Source organism: Artibeus jamaicensis, unplaced genomic scaffold, assembly GCF_021234435.1.
Source record: "Artibeus jamaicensis isolate MK-2021 breed Jamaican fruit bat unplaced genomic scaffold, CSHL_Jam_final scaffold_1964, whole genome shotgun sequence".
Taxonomy (NCBI): Eukaryota; Metazoa; Chordata; class Mammalia; order Chiroptera; family Phyllostomidae; genus Artibeus; species Artibeus jamaicensis.
In genome coordinates this window covers 3,034,863-3,055,757 of record NW_026522030.1, presented here as the reverse complement: position 1 = coordinate 3,055,757, position 20,895 = coordinate 3,034,863, and positions in this window count along the sequence as shown.

Sequence of the window (20,895 nt, the reverse complement as noted above, 5' to 3'; positions counted from 1 at the left end):
CCAAATCTGAGAGGTGAGAGCAAGCCAGTTAAAAAAAAAAAGCCACCAGAAGGAGACTGGGGAAAGCTGAAGTTGAGGCTCAGTCTGTCACTAAATAAATTCTGAACCTTGGGGAAGTATTTCCAGCCCTCAGTTTCATCATCTAAAAATGCACATAATCATAACATTAGCTGCATTGCTAACTACCTAAGCTTGTTTTGCGCATTAGAAGAATTTTTGACTGTGAAAATTATGTAATATATACAGATTTAAAATATATATTTAAATATGTACCTGCATCTCTTTTTGCAACTCTATATTTATATGTATTAATTTACTTAATAAATATTTATTAAAATTCTATGTGCTGGGAACTATTCTAAGCACTAAGGGAGATCAAGAAACAGACACTGTGACTGTTCTGAGGAAGCTGAATGACTAATGGTGCAGAAAGTATCTCAAAAATACTTAATTATGGTCTACTTATATTTGGTCAAATCTCTTCTTCCCCCTTCTTAGGAAAATCAACTCCAGGAAAACCATCTGGAAGATCAGGCACAAAAAAATAAGTAGAGGACAAAGAAAAGTTTTCGCTGGGTTGCCAATTTTTAATTTATTAAGATCAGACATTGGTGACCATCTCAGAATGCAATTCATAAATAACCCTTGGGAAAATACGAAATTGTTCATTATTCCTCTTGACGTACTAAGTAGACATGGTTTTTCAGTTCAGTTCACAGCCTCAGTACTTTTATGGCCCACTATTAAACTGTGCGTTATAATTTGAGAATGGCGGATTTACAGGGATGACATGAGCTTTTTGGGAAATAGCTCCCTAATCTCAGTTTGAAAACTTCCTCATGGGAGATCATTAAGTCATGAAATTACCCATATGACTGTAGAAGAATCATGGGGGCCTACAATTTAATTTCATTTCCTTGTCTATCACTTATTCGTGACTACTTTCATTATGAGACTGTTGTCAGACGCGTACTATTTATTAATTGTTTTTGCTATTGATTATGAGAGGTAAATACTAATCAGGGGAAAATCCTCATTTTGCAAACGTGGTCCATGAAACTAAATTATTTAACTATCACATGGCAGACGTTATTGGCTTATCTTGTAGTCTGGGATAAATGCCCCCTGACATTATGGCACAGTTGACGTGACTTAGACTTAGATACTTACAAAGGAATTAAAATAAATCTCTTATAAGCTCCCTGAAAATTCAGGGATCTGAGAATCCAGATACTAGAGTAATATTCCAGCCCTCATTCCCTTAACTCAAACTTTGCTTGGGATTCCATAACACTGCCATTGTTATGTAAAGTTGACAGCTATGATGTAGAAAAACAAAAGAGAGAAGTAGCTCATTCTAAAAAAGCAAGTCATCAGTCTTAAATACAAGGAACTAATAGAGATGTCTGGAGAAAATGGTAGACACAGGTCAAAATTTATATGCATAGGCAAAATAGATAAAAATACACAACAAAAAACACTAAGTTAATTTTTAAAATAAAAAAAAAATTGTAATAGGTTTAGGAAAGGCAGAAGAACCCAGCATGAGCAGTATGTAATCGAAGAATGTACAACTGACTGGCTCTTTATGTAACTTGCACCTTGCTGACTTCGAATGTTGGACTCTGCTGGTTTTTTTTGTTTTAATGTGTATTGAAGAATTTAACCAATTGAGTATTACAATTACTGAAGTTCTGGACATATTGGGTAGTGCCTATTATGAGGTTGGGGGTGGGAATTATTGCTGGTAGGAAACTAAGTTAAAAGTTGACTAAGAATTTCTTGAACATCTAATTAAATGCCTCACTTTGTCTCTGATACTACAACCTTTATCCAGGAAAAGCATATTATCTAGTTGGGTTTTAAGAAGTGAAAGGTATGAAAATAAATTAAAAAGAGAAGAAGAAATAAGAGGAAGAGACAATCACCACCAGCATTACAATAACAAGTAAAGACCCTGAGACTCAGCAATAAGCTTTATCAAGTGCCCAGCACCAAAAATTATTTTACCAATGTTATCCTGATCGGCTCTCAAAGCACCTTAATAATATAAGCATTCTCCTTTGTGCTGATGAGGACTCACTCTGCACTGCAACATCTTCTGTAGCCATAATGGCAGTGCCTACCATAACATTTGGAATTGGAAGTTGAAAATTGGAAGGCTGCCATGGCAACCTTAATCTGTTACCCTCTGAACTTTCTGTGAGAAAGAAATAAAAACTCATTCACCCACTATATTTTGAAATGTCTTAACTTTTATATTATTGTAAATAATGCAGTGAGTATTAGGACTGTGGTGCTCAGACCTGATTCTATAAGCACTTGAGAGGCCTTCACTTAGCTTGAATGATCCATCTTAATTTTACAGTAAAATTATCTCATGTCCTAAATAAATATGTGCCACCTCTTACTTCAAGAAAATGGAAGTGTTGCAGACATAGAAATAGGAACTGTGCCCTATTACATCACAACAAGACTTTCAAACTTCCTGAGTAACGGGACTGGTAAAGACCTGATAAAAGATAAACTGAGACCCAAACCTCCAGTGCCATTGATATTCATGTTTCCAACTTTGCACAAATGCTTTAGAGGAGAAAGCAAGGGCACCTAGGCATCAAATAAACATAATTGTTATGTTACCATATCACCTGTGAACAATGTGACTTGGAGCCTTTGTGACACTACTTTGAGACACCTGTATCTCAGTTATTAAAGGAATAAATTATAACTGGCCTGGTGCACCACAGAGTTTCTGAAAGCATCAAATAAAACAAAGAATGCATGAAAGATTATCTGTTAGTGAAAAATGTACTGAGCTCTTGGAGCCTGGCTCTGTTGAAGTGCCCTGGAAGAGTCTAAGAAAAGAATAAACAACAACAAAAAAAAGGTACAGTCACTGCCTGCCTTTATTTTAGCAGCCATGATTAATAATAAAAACAATAAATTAGAAGGAGTCTTTAATAACTATGCATTTTGAGAGTGCACAGAAAGCGATGATTAATGCCAAGAGGTATATCAGAGGTGGCTTCAGATAAAATACATTATTTTGATGTGGCCAAGGTTGCAAACTATGGAGGAGCCCATTTGTAGATTTATGAGTCACTCGTGGCTAGAGAAAGAGTAAAAGCAAGAGTGTGGACTAACGCAGAGTTCGCAAATTCTACCCTTCATTTGTGAAGATTTGATTATGAGAGGTGGCATGATTATGGTATAACTGGGAAAGTGAGCATCAGTTTACAAACTTGAAATTAGAGTGATATTAATGAGACACCACCTTTTAATTTGGGGGTCATCATGGCCCTGACACCTACTAATAAAGACATGGTGTTTAGAAGTTACCCTGATGGGGTTCTCTATAATCTTTCTACTCTGTTTTCAAAATTGGAGACAATAGCATCATTTCTGATTGTGCTGTTTCTGAGGCAGAAGTCGGGACAGTGAATACAGAAACAGCATCCTTCCATCTCATTGTAATTTTTTTTGTTAATGCTTCAAAGCAAATGACATGAAAAATCCTCTTTAATGGTGATGAGCATATTTTTCCATTTGTAAATGATGACCACATGCATCCATAGCAAGACCATTTTATATTTATGCTCAGCTGAGTTCTGCAAATAGAGAAATTGGCTAATTATCTACAAATTTTTGTTCTTTATCTCCATAGAATTTTAATGAACAGGAATTGCCACTTACTCATTCGTATTTGTGAAGAGGGAACAACCTCTCCCTGTGGTGATTTCTCTTCTCTATAGTTCTCGGGTCTGGTAGTTTTAGGAGAAATAAAATTCTGGCTGGTTGTCTTCCCATTCCCCAGTCCTCTCTACTGCTTTCCAAACCATAATCTTCTGAATCAGGTTTCTTGCCCTCATTATGAGGATGAAGTAGAGATACTTTGGAAATTTTCCTTGTTGTGATTTCTACATAGACTTGCCTTTCTGTGAAGACATGGCTTGGATTTAATTGGGTGTACTCCACACAAAGTAATCAAATCAAATCAACAAATACCCATTGAGGGCAAATATTACAAGGCAGTGAGCTTGACAAAATGCTCCTTTACTAATTTCTGGCCTGAATTCTACAGACCCTAGAAGCATTTGGCACAAGGGTGCAACTTCTCTGCTGCTAAATGATCATCATCATTACCAGTAACAAGAGTTTACTATTGCAGAAAAGGCCTCTAGAATCTGTCTATTTGTCCATTCTAACTGCTAAAGTCTTGGTTCAGGCCTTGTCTTATTTGGCCAAGACAGTACAATTACTTTTATCTGGTCCCACTGCTTCCTTTGGTTCCCCTTCAATCTGTCTTCCCAATGGTGGCTGAAATTTTTATTTTAAAGTATAAATCTCATTTCATTTTTCACACCAAAAAATTATTCATTGGTTTTCTTATTTACTTTTAAACAAATTGCCTCTCTCATTTAAAGAGTAAATAATATTTTCTGTGGGCCACCCATGAAAGTTTCAATTATTTTCATCATAGTGCTACTCAACCAATAGTGCTTTTGCATCTTTACCACCAAATCAAGCTTATCGTATATGAAACACAAAAAAAGCATAGAAAAACCAAAAGGAAAAATAAATGTCACTATGATCATTGTTCCTTCTGAAATTATACTATCAGTGTAGGACTCACCAACAGAAAAATATGTTTGTGATAAGTTTTATTTTATCATACAGATTTTATGTTTTAGATTTTGGTTTGATGGGTCATCATTTGAGTCATTATTATTGTTATGTGGTTTCCTTTTAAATTTTAATATTTTTTAACAATCAGGCTATTGAAGGACCAAATCAATATAATAGAATTCTCACAAAAATTAAAAAATTAACTGTGCTTCAGGAAAAATATCTTATTTCCTTTTGCCATCTCACTTTCTCCTAATTAAATGCTGATATATACATAAAGAGAGGTTTCATTTATAAATCCATTCAAAATGTGGCCATCATTCTGACTAAACCTTTTTAGTTCAATATGACTATAGTACCTTGCATAATGTGATGAGTTAATTTTACCTTGTATTGTTTTTTCTTTTTAAAATATCAAAAATTCCTGTTTTCGACAATATTACACATCACCAATCACCTCCACTTTGCAAAAAATAGGATGATAGAATATAGAATGGAAATAGTGTGGTCGTGCTTGGTTATTAGATGATTATAGAAATCATCCAAAATATATTCATCACTGAACTGCTTGCAAGTATTTTTAAAATGAAGTCTGATAGACAACTCATATAACTTCATGAATCAATAAAATCTAATTTCTTAGTAAAGTCCAAAATCTTTTTTTAAAAGATTTTATTTACTTATCTTTTAGAGAGAGGGTAAGGGAGGGAGAAATAGAGAGAGAGAAACATCAGTGTGTAGTTGCATCTCACACACCCACTGCTAGGGACCTGGCTGGCAACCTAGGCATGTGTCCTCACTGGGAATCAAACCAGCAACCCTTTGATTTGCAAGCAACCATTCAATCCACTGAGCCATACCAGCCAAGTCTAAAGTCCCAAATTTTTAACCAACCCACATTCTTGTCCTCCATGCTTCTGTATCTGCTTATGCTGTTTTTTGTCTCTGGAATGTTCTGTATCACTTCCCACATCCCTCTTCAATCTCTTAAAAAGTTGAATGAATATTCCAACCTCTATGTAAACACTCTAGACAGATTAATCACTCTTCCCACCATATTTTTATGATTGTTTTATATCCACTGAAAAGATTTTTTGTTGCTTGCATATATGCCTCTCTTTGCTCTCCCCCTGCCTCTATGCCAACTCCCCACATTTACTTGAGAATATTAGTTCATTAAAGTTAAGGTGCAGCACCAGTGCAGGGCCCACCAATAAGTCAGTAGTTATTAATTAGAAAGAAGTGGAATGGAATGAGATCAAATGAAATGAGATGGGATTTGATAAGGTGAAATGCAAGAACTATTAAGCCAATTTGATGTCAGGAGCTTTGAGAGTCCATCAAATGTTAAGATGCCACTCTTGAGTTTGGGAGGTAGGGCATCTGTGAAAAAGAAAAATGTAATTATTATCAGAAACTCAAGGAAGTGTATAAAATACATAAATGAGTAGTATGGACCATAAATACAATGGGAATTCAGAGAAATGAGAAAATATATGGGTAGATGTAATAATAGTTTTTTTCCACAAGAATAAATTGTTCTAAAAAATGATCTAAGATGCTTCATTAAATGTGAAGTTACTTTCTTAATCTACTAGCTTTTAAATTGCTTAAAGACTTGAAGCCCTTTGTGAAAATCAAATTTTATTGAAGATCCATGACCCTATCCTAGACAGATCAGCTCCCATTACAACTCCTATTGTCTTTTTTGTCATAGCACTTATTAGAAGTATAATTAAATAATGGCTAGTACATTTATCCAACTCCCTACTACAAAGAAACTCCAAGAGGAAAGAGCCCACAATTCTGCCATGCTCAAAACTCCATCCTTAGCATTTTACATATTGCCTGCCATATAGACATAGGTAATAAATAATACTTGAAGTTCAAAGCAGGGTTACTCTGGTTGAGACTGGAGTGGGAGACTTTCAGCCAGTCACTCCTATTTTCTTTCCTCAGTGGCCCATGAAGCAACATCATGGTGTCTAATGTTCAATAGAGTACTTCTTTTTTTTTTTTTTTTTAAAAAAAAAGGCCCACAGTCTCAATTTCCTCATTCCTCAGTGGCAAATTAGAGATGATAATGAGCAACCAGCAAATTTGTTGTGAGAATGAACTAAGATAAGATAATGCATGTGAACACAGGTTCTAAATTCTAAACACTGTTATCAGTCCTCGCCATGTCTAGAAATGTAGAACATGGCCATCGCCCAAACTCACCTTAAAAAGCTGGACTAGAATCCTAAATGTACTGGCCTGAGCCAAATGTAATTGTTATAATGTGCATTAAAAACATTAACAGCCTCTCCTGTGGACTCTGGTTCAATATAACCAGCCAAGTTCAGATAGATTCAAAACAAATCACCTCCAAATCACCACATACTAGTTGAATTTCTCTTTTTGAAGCCCTCATCTCCACTTCCCATAGATCTTCCCAGCCCCACCAGTTCCAGAATAATATACTCCACTCCTCACACCCTTATTTACAGCTCCTGGAGAGAAATTATGCATGCATTTGACACTTTTGAGTTGGGAGCAAATATTTTAAAACTGCTTGGGTTGAAATCTCCAAATTGTTAGTGTATGCCATAGTTAGAATTGTGCTAAGATGAAAGAGAGAAAGACAAAAATGTTAAACAAAACTTATTTTTAAAGGCTTCAGAATTTACTTATTCTAAAAGTAGCCTACATCTCTTCTGCTTTTGTTTGAGTAAATGCTGCAATGAAATGATAGACCATATAGCCTTAGCTATAAAATCCCCAGGTCCTGCATTTGACAGACCTGGGTCCAAAATCTAGCTCCAACACTGCCTGTGTCTGTTCCTATACAAGTGACTCAGCCCTGAAGTAGCAGGTTTTCTGAGAGGCAAAATGCAGGTACTAGCAATACTCACCTCCCAGGGTTTCCATGAGACTTAAATCAAAGTTTCCCACCAGCGGTCTGTAGGGGCTTGCAGAGAATTTTGAGTATTGCATTGCTATGTGGCCAGGCCTCAAAAGTTCCCAGTCTATGATTTTTTGAAAATTATCATCTTATTCCTGAACTTCTTGACCATAAAATGGATACCAGTGTGTGTTGTGTGCGTGTGAATTACATACCACTGTATTAATAGCTGGACAAGTTGCCTCCTACCATCTCCTTCTTCAAAACAGGGTAGCAAAATGATGAAGAGCCCAAAGTGTGGGCCTAGATTGCATGGGTTTTCAATTCGGGCCCTGCTGCTTACTGTATGTGCCATGTTGAGCAAGTTAAAGGATCTCTCTGATCTCCTCGGTTTACTTGTGTGTAAAACGAGAACAATATTTACCTTTACCACAGGGTTTTTTAGTAAGGGGTAAGTGAGTTATTATACAGAAAGAGGCAAAAGTAGGTTTATAGTTGTGAGTACCTGAACCAGTTTCTTCTTATGTTATTAGTTTTAATTATTGTATTATTTTTCATGCAAACAACTGTATTTACCCCAAAAGCAACCTACATTTACCCCATCCTGTATGTAAGTACCAGAGAAGTCTCTAAGGCAGAGTACACACTATCTGCATTATGTATTACTATTAATTATTTCATTAACATTTTATTGTTTAGTAATATGTAGATTATAAAACATATCTGGGCCCTGACTGGTGTGGCTCAGTGGGTTGGACATCATCCTACAAACTGAAATGTCATTGATTTGTTTCCCAACCCAGGGCACATGCCTGGGTTGCCAGCTGGTCCCTACTGGGGGGCATTTGAAAGGCAACCAATCAATGTTTCTTCCTTCTGCACACCAACCTTTCTCTCCCTCTCTTTCCCTGCCCTTTCCCTCTCTCTAAAAATATATAAATAAAATATTTAAAAATAAAACATATCTGCTATCGGTATTCCTAAATATATCTTAAATTCATTAATTACATATATCATGCCATTTCATCTTTATCAATAATTAAAGGTATTTTTTCTATTATGCAGTTGAGGAAACTGAGCCTTGCAGATATAATTAACTTGCCAAGATCCCACATAATTAGGAGGTAGCAGAAATGGGGATTAAGCCTGATCTGAGTAACTCTAAACTTTACTCCCACTAAAGGGAAGATCATCTACATGTACAGGTCACTGACGGAGGAGTTTTTACACTATTTTCCTTATATTTCTCCACCCATAGTGGGGCAAAAAAGCATCCCCTCATGGCCCTGTATGTCCATAAATTTTTGCTTTTGCATTTATCTGAGTCCCTGGTTCATAGTAGACTCTCAACTGACAGGCCTATGAATGAAATACTACTAATTGGCTACACTTTGTTGGATACCTATGACATTTCAGGCTGGGCACTTAAATGGTTCTAGTCTTTCTGTCATCCATTCTACAGGATGATTCTGCAAGACGGTGCAATTATTTCATTTTAACAGGTAAAATTTCAGAGTATTTTCTCCCAGTCATTCCAGCTGACATGAAGCAGAATCGGGATTGAAACAGGCCTAGTGACCTACCTACCCTGATGATGTGTACAAATGATATCAAACCCAACAATGAAACTTTAATTCACTTCATCAGAGATTCAGAACAGTATGTAACACTTAACATGCTAGCAGGTGGGTAATGAAATCGAGTAGTCTCTCCCTCTCTCTCCCCTCCTCGCCTTCTCCCTCCCTCCCTCCCTCCCTCCCTCCCTCTCTCTCTCTCTCTCTCTCTCTCTGACTCCAGCTTGCCATGGACAAAATAGAAATAATTAAGTGTCAATAACTGAAGTTTATTCCTGGCAAACAGCTGATGAGTATATTTCAGTGGCTCCTGTTTTTTTGACCTTTACTGCCCTAGACAATGACAAAATCTTGTTGAAAGCTCTTTAAGCTGAAATTAATTTATGCTCGACAGTGATTAAAAGAGAAAGTGAGAAGGGGATGGAAATTAACAAATCCATCTTTATCGCTGAGATCCCATTATGATTATAAGGAGAGGGAAAAATCATCGTGGCAGGAGCCAGCTGCAATCTGCTGAGGAGTTTAAACAACCCATCCCGCTTGGGAAATGTCCTTGGGTGAGTAGATTTATCTGTCACTGAGCCTTTCAGAGAAAGGGGCTTGTTTATTAAGGATTGGAATGCTGAGATACTTGGACTTGCTTTTAGAGTAAGGTTCCAGAGAAATAGCTGCTAGAGGGACAGGCCAGGGAGTTTGACATATGAAGCCTCTTGAAAAGTAAATTCTGCAGGTGCTTCTAAGAACAGAGATGGCTGAGTTGCTGTGCTCTGGGTATCTGTTGTGCTGTTCCCTTGGTTCATGCCTTTACGTGCTGACATACTTGTACCTGTAATTCATCATGTGTTCCCTGGGAGGGCTTTGAGGCCAAGGATCTTGTTTTGGCCCTTTTTATATACAAAAAGCTCTGCAGACAGTGCCTATCATAATGTGAACAAGGCTGAGCAAACATTGAAGAAGACACTAGCGTTGTTTCCCCATTCAATCTTCAAAAATGCTATGTTCAAAGCAACTCCTATGAACCACGCTCAGTTGCAGGCAGTGGAGATAAATATTTTAAGTGACTCAAGACTTTAAGCTGTCCTCCTAGAGCCAACCAGTGAATAAGGCTCCTTTCCCCTTGATATTAATATTTGCACCCTCCCAAAGACAATCCTAGACTCTTACTATTTCCAGAAAACTACTATGTACTGGGAACTTTATATATGTCAAACATTTGATACCTGGTACCTCATTTAATACTGAGGACAATGAAAGTAAGTATTCTTTTTCTCAGAGAGGTGAAGTGATTTATCCCAGGGCACCAAGCTAGTGCAGCAGGAGCCAGAGAGTCCACACTCAGACCTATTATATGTACACCACTGCCCTCCATACATCAAAGTTATGAGATGGTGAAGTAAGACCGTGAATCTAAGAAGAGGCCTGACTGTAGGTTTTGCTCAACCTCTTACTAGCTGTGTGGCCTTGGGAAAAATCATTGCTATTTTTCAATGTATTGATTTTCTAATCTGCAGAAAAAGGGATGGTTCCATGCCTTGTCGGTATCACAGGTTAATCTGAGGCTCAGAAGAGATGTATGCAAAAATGGTTTGCAAATGTAAGCTATTGTTATTATACAGTCCCTCCTCAATTCATACATGAACCTTCTCCATAATTGGGCTTAATTTATCTCATAATCATTTATATTTGAAAGGAATGAAACTGACAATATTACATTGCCTCCTGTAAAAGTATAACTAAATGGACAGATGTGTATAAGCTGTGGCTCTTCTAATTGGCTTTAATTATCATTGGGCATAAACTCAGGAAGCAAAATTGCTTCATTTCAAAGCAGGCAAAAACAGTGAGTTGCATATCTGAAAACGTTAATGATAAAGATAATAATAAAATTATCTTTTCTTTGATTCTTACTATAATCTCATGGAAATCAGTATTAATAAAAAGAGGAAGCTGACAGCTTGCTGAGTCCTCAGGGGGAAAGTTGGTCTCTGTGATCATGTGCAAATTTGTAGTAGTTACCTAGGAAGAAACTTTAGGGGCTGATGGTTGGGATGATGGAATTCTGGAGTTCACCAACTTACCCAATGCATTTAGGGAAGCCATTTACCTCTCTGGACCTACACTGGGAAGTAATCCTACTCCTACCCAGCCCCCTTCCTTCAAAACGCAAATCCTGAAATTGGCGTCCAAACATTTTTACAACTCTTATCCAGAATAAGAGAGAGAGAAAGGGAGAGAGAGAGAACTTGCTCACTTAACCCAGAAGGCAAGCTCTTCTAGAGCTGCTTATCATGTTAGTGTGGGGAACAAAAATAATACTGAATAAGACCATTCTTGTGGACTTGAAAGCACAGTTACCATTCTTACAGGGAGCATGGCTGAAACAATGTTTTGAACTCTGAATGAAATTATCAACTTCTTCCTTAGAAGAATGTTAGCAAGTTAAGATAAAGGGTTCACAGGCTGAAGTCAGATGACTTAGGGACAAGGAGTAAGTGCCCATTTCTCTGCAGGGTTATAATTACTTTCCATGTCTTGTTAAACACTTTCAATGGGTCTACATTGACTAGAACTATATTCTTTGCATTGTCCTACAGAGCAATTATTTTCAACTTGAGTGCTCAAGAATTTCTAAAGCATGGAATACCTGACTCTTTAGTAAGGGACACTGACCCCTTTTCTTTTAGGTTGTCAGAGAAGCCCTAACTGGTGTAGCTCAGTGGGTTGGGCATCATCCCACAAACCAGAAGGTCCCTGGTTGGATTCCAGGTCAGGGCACATGCCTGGGTTGTGGGCCTTATTCCCAGCTGGGGGCATGCAAGAAGCAACTGAACAATACTTCTCTTGGACATTGATGTTTCTCTCCCTCTCTTTCTCCTTTCCTTCTCCTCCCTCTAAAAAATAAGCAAATAAAGTCCTTAAAAATATATTTCTAAAAAAGTGACAACAGCCAACACAATAGCCATTCCATGTGAATGAATCAAAATTACACATTTTTTTTCTGTCAGATCGGTAAAAAAAGTCATACATATTTTTGGTGTGCCACAGAATTTTAGTAATTAGTTTATATGTGCCATGAGATGAAAAAGAATGGCAATATCTGCTATAGAACATACATTTTACAAGATATCACAGTCATTACTGAGAACAAATTCTGTAGGGGGAACAATGTGTTGGCGAAGCACGGCATTAAACACTTTACCAGATTTCTTTAGTGCTGGACTTCACAGATGTCTTCACTGTGGGACTTCACGGAGCTGCCCTACATATACTGGTATGTATTATGAGTCTCTAAAAGAGAATGCAATAGGCAAACTACTCAGACATACTTTTTTTAAAAGTCATTTAGGGTGAAGCATTTGTATGATGAATGCATGGCAAATGCAATGTTATGGAATACTTCCTTCACTACCAACTACAATATCTCAATGGCTGATTTTTTGTTCATGAAAGTTTTTAGTTGGTGGACTCTCCCAAGGAGCTTATGAATGAATAGTCTGTGAACTCAGGGAGTCAAGCTCCTTTTATTCAGTGGCTCTGCTATCCCAAAGATGTTACTTCTAGTGACATGGCTGGGAGAGGCAGACCGTGACTGGAACAGTACACAAGCCATCTCATGGACAGGTCTAGATGGGGCAAATACCATTTTTTCCATGATCTACTGTTCAGAACAGTCATATTGTCCCTAGATACAAGCAAGGCTGGGGAATGTGATCTTTCTCCATGCCCAGGAAGAAAGTGAAAGGCATATACCCCTGCCTCACCCATGCCGGTCACTGTGAAGCTCTCTGCTCTCCATCCCCAAAATCACCTGACAGGCTCCAACTCAACAATTACATCTTCCGTCAACTGCTTAGTTTCTTACATTTCACAGTTTTGCCCAATTTTACCTCTTCGTTAATCCATCTCCTTTCCTGCCTTCCCTGAGTCTGAGAGGAAACTCTACCTGTTCTAAAATGTTCCATTATAATGTTACTTCTTTAATTCTGCTTTTTCTGGCCACCCTATCATATCTGTACCAAAAAGCAGTCTTTTCACCTTTCTTTACCACATTACTTATCTCTCTATTATATGTTAGAGACAGAGCATATTATTGGACACTCTAAACTCAGAGTGGGGGGCTGTGGCACGTTATAGAAGGAAAAATATGGTCTTGAGAATAAGACAGACATGGATTTGAACCCAGGCTTTTCATTTCTTAGATGCTACCTTGAGCCAGTAACATTGCCATGCTGAAGTGCTTCCTCACTTGAAAATTATGAATCTAAAATCTTTTTATATAAGGTTGTCAGGAAGTTAAAATGACATAATGCAAAGAGGCCCTTAGCATGAGGTACGTGGCACATCAGAAGTCATCTAGGACTGTTGGTTGTTATCACTGTTCTCATTGCGGTCATTGTTACTCTGAGCCAGGCAGACCTGGTTTTCAGTCCTGACCTTGTCACTTTGTTAGCAGTCTGACTTAGGGAAAATTACTTTCTACTTCTGTGTCTCAGCTTTTTAATTTGTACAAACATAGATAACGTTTCCTTTCTGAGTGAATAGGAAACGCTTTCTTCTGAGTAAGAAAGAAAAAAAATGCCTATCACAATGTGTCACAATGACTGGCACATGGTAGGAGGTGCAAGTAATTAATGAATTTATACAAAACACCACTAACCCTAATACCAGGCATGAGAGCATCTATTCACTTAGGGATTCCATCTAGAGAGGAAAGGACAGCCTCCTCTATGCAGATTGTTCTCCTGCCTGGGGACCAGAGCAAGCACTTCTTCATTAACTACCCTCTAAGTCTTCGAAGCTACAATATAAGCCCAGTTTTTCTCTTCTGATGTGAACTTGATCACCTTCCTCCTTATATACTATCCTCTTAAGCAATTGAAGCCTGTTAAGCCAACCCCTCATCTTTCTCTTTGTCATGCTGAATTCCTTTAATCTCTCTTTCCAAGATCCCTTTTCCAGCCCTTTAATCATTTCTTATTGCATTGCCCTTCCATTTCTAACAGAGCAGAGGCACAGGACACAAAAAGTTCTACAATAATGTGTGGAAATTGAAAGCACTTACACTCCAAATCAACTAGTAAAGGACAGTGTTCATATGTAGGAAGAGTTAGAAACAATCAAGTCCAGAAATTTTTACTCCGCTGCCTATTACCAATGCAACACCCATCAACACCTTCAGATTCAAATGCAGGTGATGTTTTGCGGGTATTTCATCCTCTATGCATAAAACATATTTAGCCATTTATGTCCACATGCTGTATCATCTTGATTTAAGATTAAGTACCTACTGGATGTGCCAGGAATTGATCTATAGGCAAAGAAAATTCTGGATGAAGCTCTGTTTATGTGAATGCAAAATAAATAAATGAACAAGTAACATAATCATATAATGGCTACAGATACAGATATTAGAGAAAACTGTCTTGTATGGGAAAAAATACAGCCATTAGTCTGAGACAGAAGATGGATCTCCCATGTACTAGGTGTGAGTATTGCATGAGGGAATCCTTTCTTTAAGATTCAGTTTTATCATTTGTAGAAATGGATGCTACCAACAACCCTTCAGGGCTTTATTGAAAATTAAATAAATGAAGGCACAAAAAGCATCTAGCTCTGTGTCTGACTCTTAGCACTCATAAAATTACTTTCGTTCCTTGTCTTTGTCTTGCAAGTACAAAGAAGAAATATCAAGTAAAGAAACCATGTTGGCAGAAAGCCTTTTCATAATAGAGTCCTCACATTTGAGTTTGTTATTAAACATCCATTCGTGATGTTATTTCTTCCTTTTTTAAAGGAATGGCCTTTTATTAGTCTAAAAGCAAATTGTGCATGCCCAAAACTTTAAGGAAAATACCTGTCTTTTAAGTCTCCTTTTCTGTTCTACTTTTGTTCCATACAAACCTCGCTTTTCCCCTCTCTCCCTAATTCCCTCGTTTCCTCTGAGGAATTCTTTTCTATCATGTCCTTCATTTCCTTTCTTGTCCCCTGAATTATTTCTTTCTCCATAACCGTGAGGGACCCTGGAAGAAGTAGGCAAACATGATTACACTTGATGATAACATAGTAGCTGTGGCCATGGCCATGGCCTGTGGAGTTAGAGAGTTCTGGGTTTAAATTCAGTTTCTCTCATTATTAGCTAAGTAATTTTGGTAAAGTTACTTAATCTTTTTAAGGACCATTTTTTCCCAACAAAATCAGCATAATAATGGTTCTTTCCTCATAATTATTTACTAATATTAAATAAAATTGTTCATGTAAAACATCTAACCATAGTATACTCTCAATAAACAGTATTTATTATTTCACCTGCTACATATTTAATTCAGGCACAATTATTTCATTAAAAGCCAAGCATTGTGTTGGGTACCATATAGGAGAGACATATAATAAAAGGCAAGATCTCTATCTTCAGAGTCAACAGCTTATTGGAAGAGCAAAATGTCTGCATAAAAACATAAAAGTAATGAGAAAAAAAGTGCCACATTTTATGTCAAATGTGTTAAATGAAAGATCACAATAAGCTTCTATACTGAAAACTAACTCTAACGTGGTAGCTTGGGCTGTCTGGGGAAACATACTAAGAGGAATTTTGAGTCCAGTAACAATGAGTAGAAAATAAAATGATCAACAGTGTCTGCCAAAGGTTCAGAAGGAGACGTTGCCTACCTGTGACACACATTGTGTTAGGAGGCATGTTGAAAGAAAGAATGAAATGTATCTTTTTAGTATTTTTATGAGACCTTTATTTTACTTGTGTTCCTCAGTGTATGGTATGGGTATTGTTATCCTTATTACAACTGAAACTGAAACTCAAAGAAGTTAAGTAATCTTCCCAGAAAACTAGTGGCTTGACACAAATCTAAAATCGAGATAGATTTACACATTCCTACTCTGTCTAATTCAACACTGTGGGCAGGGGGCCATGTGACTAGTCCAAGATAATGGTATATGGGGGAAACATATCCATCACTGTCAGTTATGGCCTGTATACTCTCCCATGAGATTCTTGGCTCATACATTTTCTTTCACATTGGCTGTATGTAGGAGGCCCAGTGGGGACCATCAAGGAGGCCCTAAGGGACAGTAGGACTATAAGAGGTTAGAGGTTTTAGAACCTCTGGGAGGAGAGCTGCTCCAGAGAAAAATCTAGTCCATATTAATCTGTGACATGAGAGAAAAAGCCTCTGTTGCGCCATGTCACTGAGATTTTTGTGTTGTGTTTTGGAACACACAGCTTTACTTATCCTGACTGGTAGAGGTTAGCAAAAAATATTCAGTAGAGGAATGAGACATCCACAGGGCCAGGCTGATGTGCAGATAGACCCTCCAGACAGAGGGACCTTTTCTGAAAGAGCGTGAGGTATGCAAAGTCCTCAGGAATATGAAGCAGAAAGTGGCTAAGATTGGTCTTCCAAGTTTTTATTCTCATGCTTTCTAGCTGAACAATATGAATTTAATTGTTGTCCTGGTTACACATTGCAAAGAAACACATGAGTCAAGGCACCAGGCTTAAAACACTGGTCCATTTATCGCATCGTATATTTTTGTGGGTCAGGAATTTGGTCAGGTCTCAGTGGATTGAGTACCATGTGGTACCATGGAACAACTCAGTTGGTTCCATGTGGCATCAACAAAGGTTACTTAGTTATATTTGGTTGGTAGATGGGCTGTTATGGAAGATCCAAAATGGGTTTACTTCTATTTAAATTAAAATGGGGGATTAGCTGGGACTGTCAGTTGGAGTAAGTACATATAACATCTCTGAGGTCAGGATGTTACAGAATAGAGGTCCAAGGGTGAGGGGCAATATTTGGTCCACCCAGGGATGCCAAAAACTGTTACAGAACAACAGGGTCCCCACACCAAGGATGTTATACTAATACTGTCCTGACCACATACTGGGCTCATCTGCCCACTGCCAGAGGAAAGATGTTTCTCAATGCTAGAGATTTGTGAAAAGAAAAGGAAAGGTTTATTTAAAGCTATACAGACTTAAAGTAGTAACCCAATGTGCCCATTAATGTATCAAAGTCCTTTAGGATAACCACAGATGCCCACAGTGCTTCCTTTTCCCCCTTGCCCTAATTCGTGGTACAGGAAAAGAAGCACATGTCCGTGTTTCAGGCCGCTGTCACCATCAGCTATATCGCCATCCAGGCAGGATCTCCAATGAATCCAATGCCATGTGGCACCTTCTCACGGTCCACTGACAAAGAGTTCTTTCACCCTTCTTCCAGGCAAAGTCTCTCCTGCTTCCTGTGTGGCCTGCCACACAGCCAAAGGGAGCACCCCAAAGCTGCATAGTCCTCTTCTGCCAAAGCTGCAGGAGTCTGCACTCTGGTAAAAACCTCATGGTTCTTTCCTCCACCAGAGTTTCGGAGAGGGTAGGGTCGCCACTCTGGCAAAGCTGAGTGGTGATTCTCTGCTAAAGCCACATGGTGATTCCCTCTACCTCCACTGCGGGGGTCCCCAGTGTGTCCAAAAGCACATGACTTTCTCTCGCTACTGCCACAGCCACGTGGTCCCTCTCCTTCCCACATGGCTGCCTCCTTCCCACATAGCTTCCTCCTTTGCAGCCCCCTTTCCGACTCCTCTACAATCTGGCTACACTTGCCAGAACTCCTGTATTATTCCAAGTTTACTGGGCTGCCATCATGAGTCTGGGCAGGTGTGGCCCCACGGCATGGAGCCAATCATCTCCAAGCTCTCACGCAGATGCTGCAACCAGGGGGGGTTGCCTCCCAGTTACATCTTAGGTGGAAGTCACTTCCTTCTCCCTGGCTCAGAGCATGGCCACAGCTATTTAACACATCTGTGAAACCAGTTAAAGGTTATAGATATGTTAAATGACCATTCTAGAAGTTAGCTAAGAAACTAACTAGAGCAAAACTAACTAGAGAAACTAACTACAGCAAAACAGTTCTCAACAGCCTTGCTCCATTTGTCCCTTCCTCAACTCACACCATGGCAGGGGAGGGGTGAGAACATCTTAATATTTCCGGGACACCTTGAGTTCTGGACCCCATTCCAAACTCCTTTTTGGGGACCCCCTTGTTGGCTGCACCCTATTACAAGGATTCCAAGAGGTAAGGTGGAAGCTGTCCTGCCTCTTAAAGGCTAGTCCTGGAATTTGCCTGGCATTACATCCTCCTTTCTCTTGCTTGGTCAAGCAAGTCATTAATGCTGCAAGACTCTACCTGTCAATGCGATGAAAGGCAAAGAATTTGCATCCATCCTTCACATACTCCATCTGGGATGTGTGAAGTCCAGTTCTCCAGGGCAGGGGCCTGGCAGTGTATATCTCTCTCCTTCCCCGGCTCTCATCAGTTACCACACTGCCTGGGGTTCAGTCTTCATGCTGGTGGAATTACAATCACACCCTAAACACACATCAAAAGAGATGGAAAAGGGAACTAAATCTTACAGAATACCAACTCCTGATTTTAATGGCCAACCTTAACATATTCTCAAAATGACTCTATTTAGTGATAGAGGTTTTATTTCTCCTTTTTATTACTGAAGACAACAATGAAGTTTCAGGAAAGAAAAAAAATAATAAAACCTCTACAGTCATTCAAGGCATTAAATTCCAAAAACAAGTCTTCATTCCATCAAACAAGTCTTCCTTCCATGTGTGTGGCTTAAATGTCCACTGCTCAAAATGCAGACTCTGTGGTCAGGAGCTTAAATACTCACCACGGCCCCCGGAGGCTGGAGCAAAACCTTTCATTTCTCTGAGCCCATTAGTCTTATCAGAACCAAAGGGGGCCCTGTCTTTGTCTTCCCCACCAGGGGATTATGAAGGATTGCTGATAAAAATGAACCCTAAACTCCTTGCAAATATAAATGCTAAATAACAATAAGATGAAAAACGAGGGCAATAATATTGCTTCACATGACATTTAAGAGCCAGGGATGAAAGGCATTCTAAGAACTGTTATTCTCTGTGCATTTTCAAGTCCCCATCTTTCCTCTGTTTTATCCTCTGTCTCTGAAATGCTTGATCATGGTCCTTTTACAGTTTATTTTACTTTGTCTTATTTTTTTTCTACTTTAAGACACACATCACTGTATCGCTGGGGACAGTTTACCCTTTTGTTCCATTTGAAGAGAGAGTGGTGCAGGGTTACTTCAAAGAAGAACCAACCAAAAGCCAATGGGGATTGGGTAATGAAGAAGCCCCACTTTGTTTTCAAGCAGGGATACAAAATTGCACTATCAATTATACAAGGCATGGGGGGTGGTGAGTTGCGAGAGATGAACGCAAATCAAAAATATCGGTCCCACAGCTGGTGTTTCAGCCTACAACTGAGAGATTCATGGGAGGGGATGATTTTAGAGTGGAAGGGACTTTGCAGAACTTTTCATTCGCCCTTGTATTCTGTGGTGGCTCTTTAATAACCTCTAGTTTTGGAGTTCACTTCCTCGGCACCACAGTTGTGGGGTGGGATGTCAGTTCTTACACTGACCTGAAATCTCAATCTTTCCTTTTTTTTTCAAATCTAAACTTCCTAGTTCTTTTTTCCGAGGACTTCAAAGAGCAGGTTTGCTCCCCTTGGGCGGTTAAGAATTGGGATTCATTTAGGATGGGCTAACACCCACAACTCCTTCAACAGTTCCTCAAATGATTTTTCATGAGGTTAGTTCAGTCTCTTGGGAACCTGTAAGAGGACTGGAGGAAGTACTTAGAGAAAAATATAGGCAGAAAGAAATTTGATTTTCTGGCCAAAAGTGATAAACACCTTCGTGGGTGGAGAACAGCTAAGAGGTTGGAGAACGGTTTCTAAGTAGCAGAAGTGGCCTGGGCAGACGCAGGAGGGAAGAGCGTGGAGGGCAGGCGGAGGGAAGGTGTTGGAAGGGCCTCTGAGATTGTTCCCAGGTCTCGTAGGCTGGAGGTCGCTGTGCCTGGGTGCAGAAGGGGCATTAGCTCTGCTCTGCAGAAGGCAGAAGGTGGTGATTGCCTTAATTATGTGGGTGGAGACAGATTAGTTGAATAATAGAGAGGGAGGGAGCAGGTTAGAATTGCAGCTCTTTAAGAAGTTTCAGGTAAAGGGGTAAGAAAAAAGCAGTAGGAGAAGGTACTGAGGAGAGTAAAGGCAGGGAAGAGCTTTCTGGGAAGCTTGGAAATTAAATTCATTATTCAAAAACATGTGTGTGTGCTCTCTGACAGTTTCCAGGGAAATCGTCCCCCCTCCACTCTCTGTACCTTCTGTATTGGTTGTAATTTAACTAGATTTATGTGGATTGTTTTTTTTTTTTTTTTCATATATATCCATACACCGATGCTGTTTTCTTTCATAACTACCTTACTGAGCTACTGGCCCTCATGGCTGCAAGTGGCATTTGCAGCACACAGGAGAAAAAGGCCCTTGTAGGAGTGGGATGGGAAGTATTTAACATCTGACTCTTCAGGAAAATTATAGGTCACTGACCTACAAGCTACCAACAAGACAGCACTGACCTTGGAAGTGGGAGCACAAGCACAAGAGCATGTTGCTATATATGTTTTTGCACCACACCCGGCAGAGAAAGTAGGAATAAATAACACCAAGAGCATTGAGGACAGCAAAATGCAAAAAAAAAATAAATAAATAAATAAAAAAATAATAATAATAATAATAAAGTGTTGAGTTTTGAGGATGCATTAGCTTTTAGTAAAAGTTATTAAATTACAATTAAACTTTATATAATTTAATTTTTTCCTAATGGTGCTCTTTCACCAGTGGCTCCAACATTCCTGAAAATGTATGCTTCTGGCATGAGCTGGTTCAAGCTGAGGGCAGCAGGTGGCTGAATCTCCTCTCCTCTGAC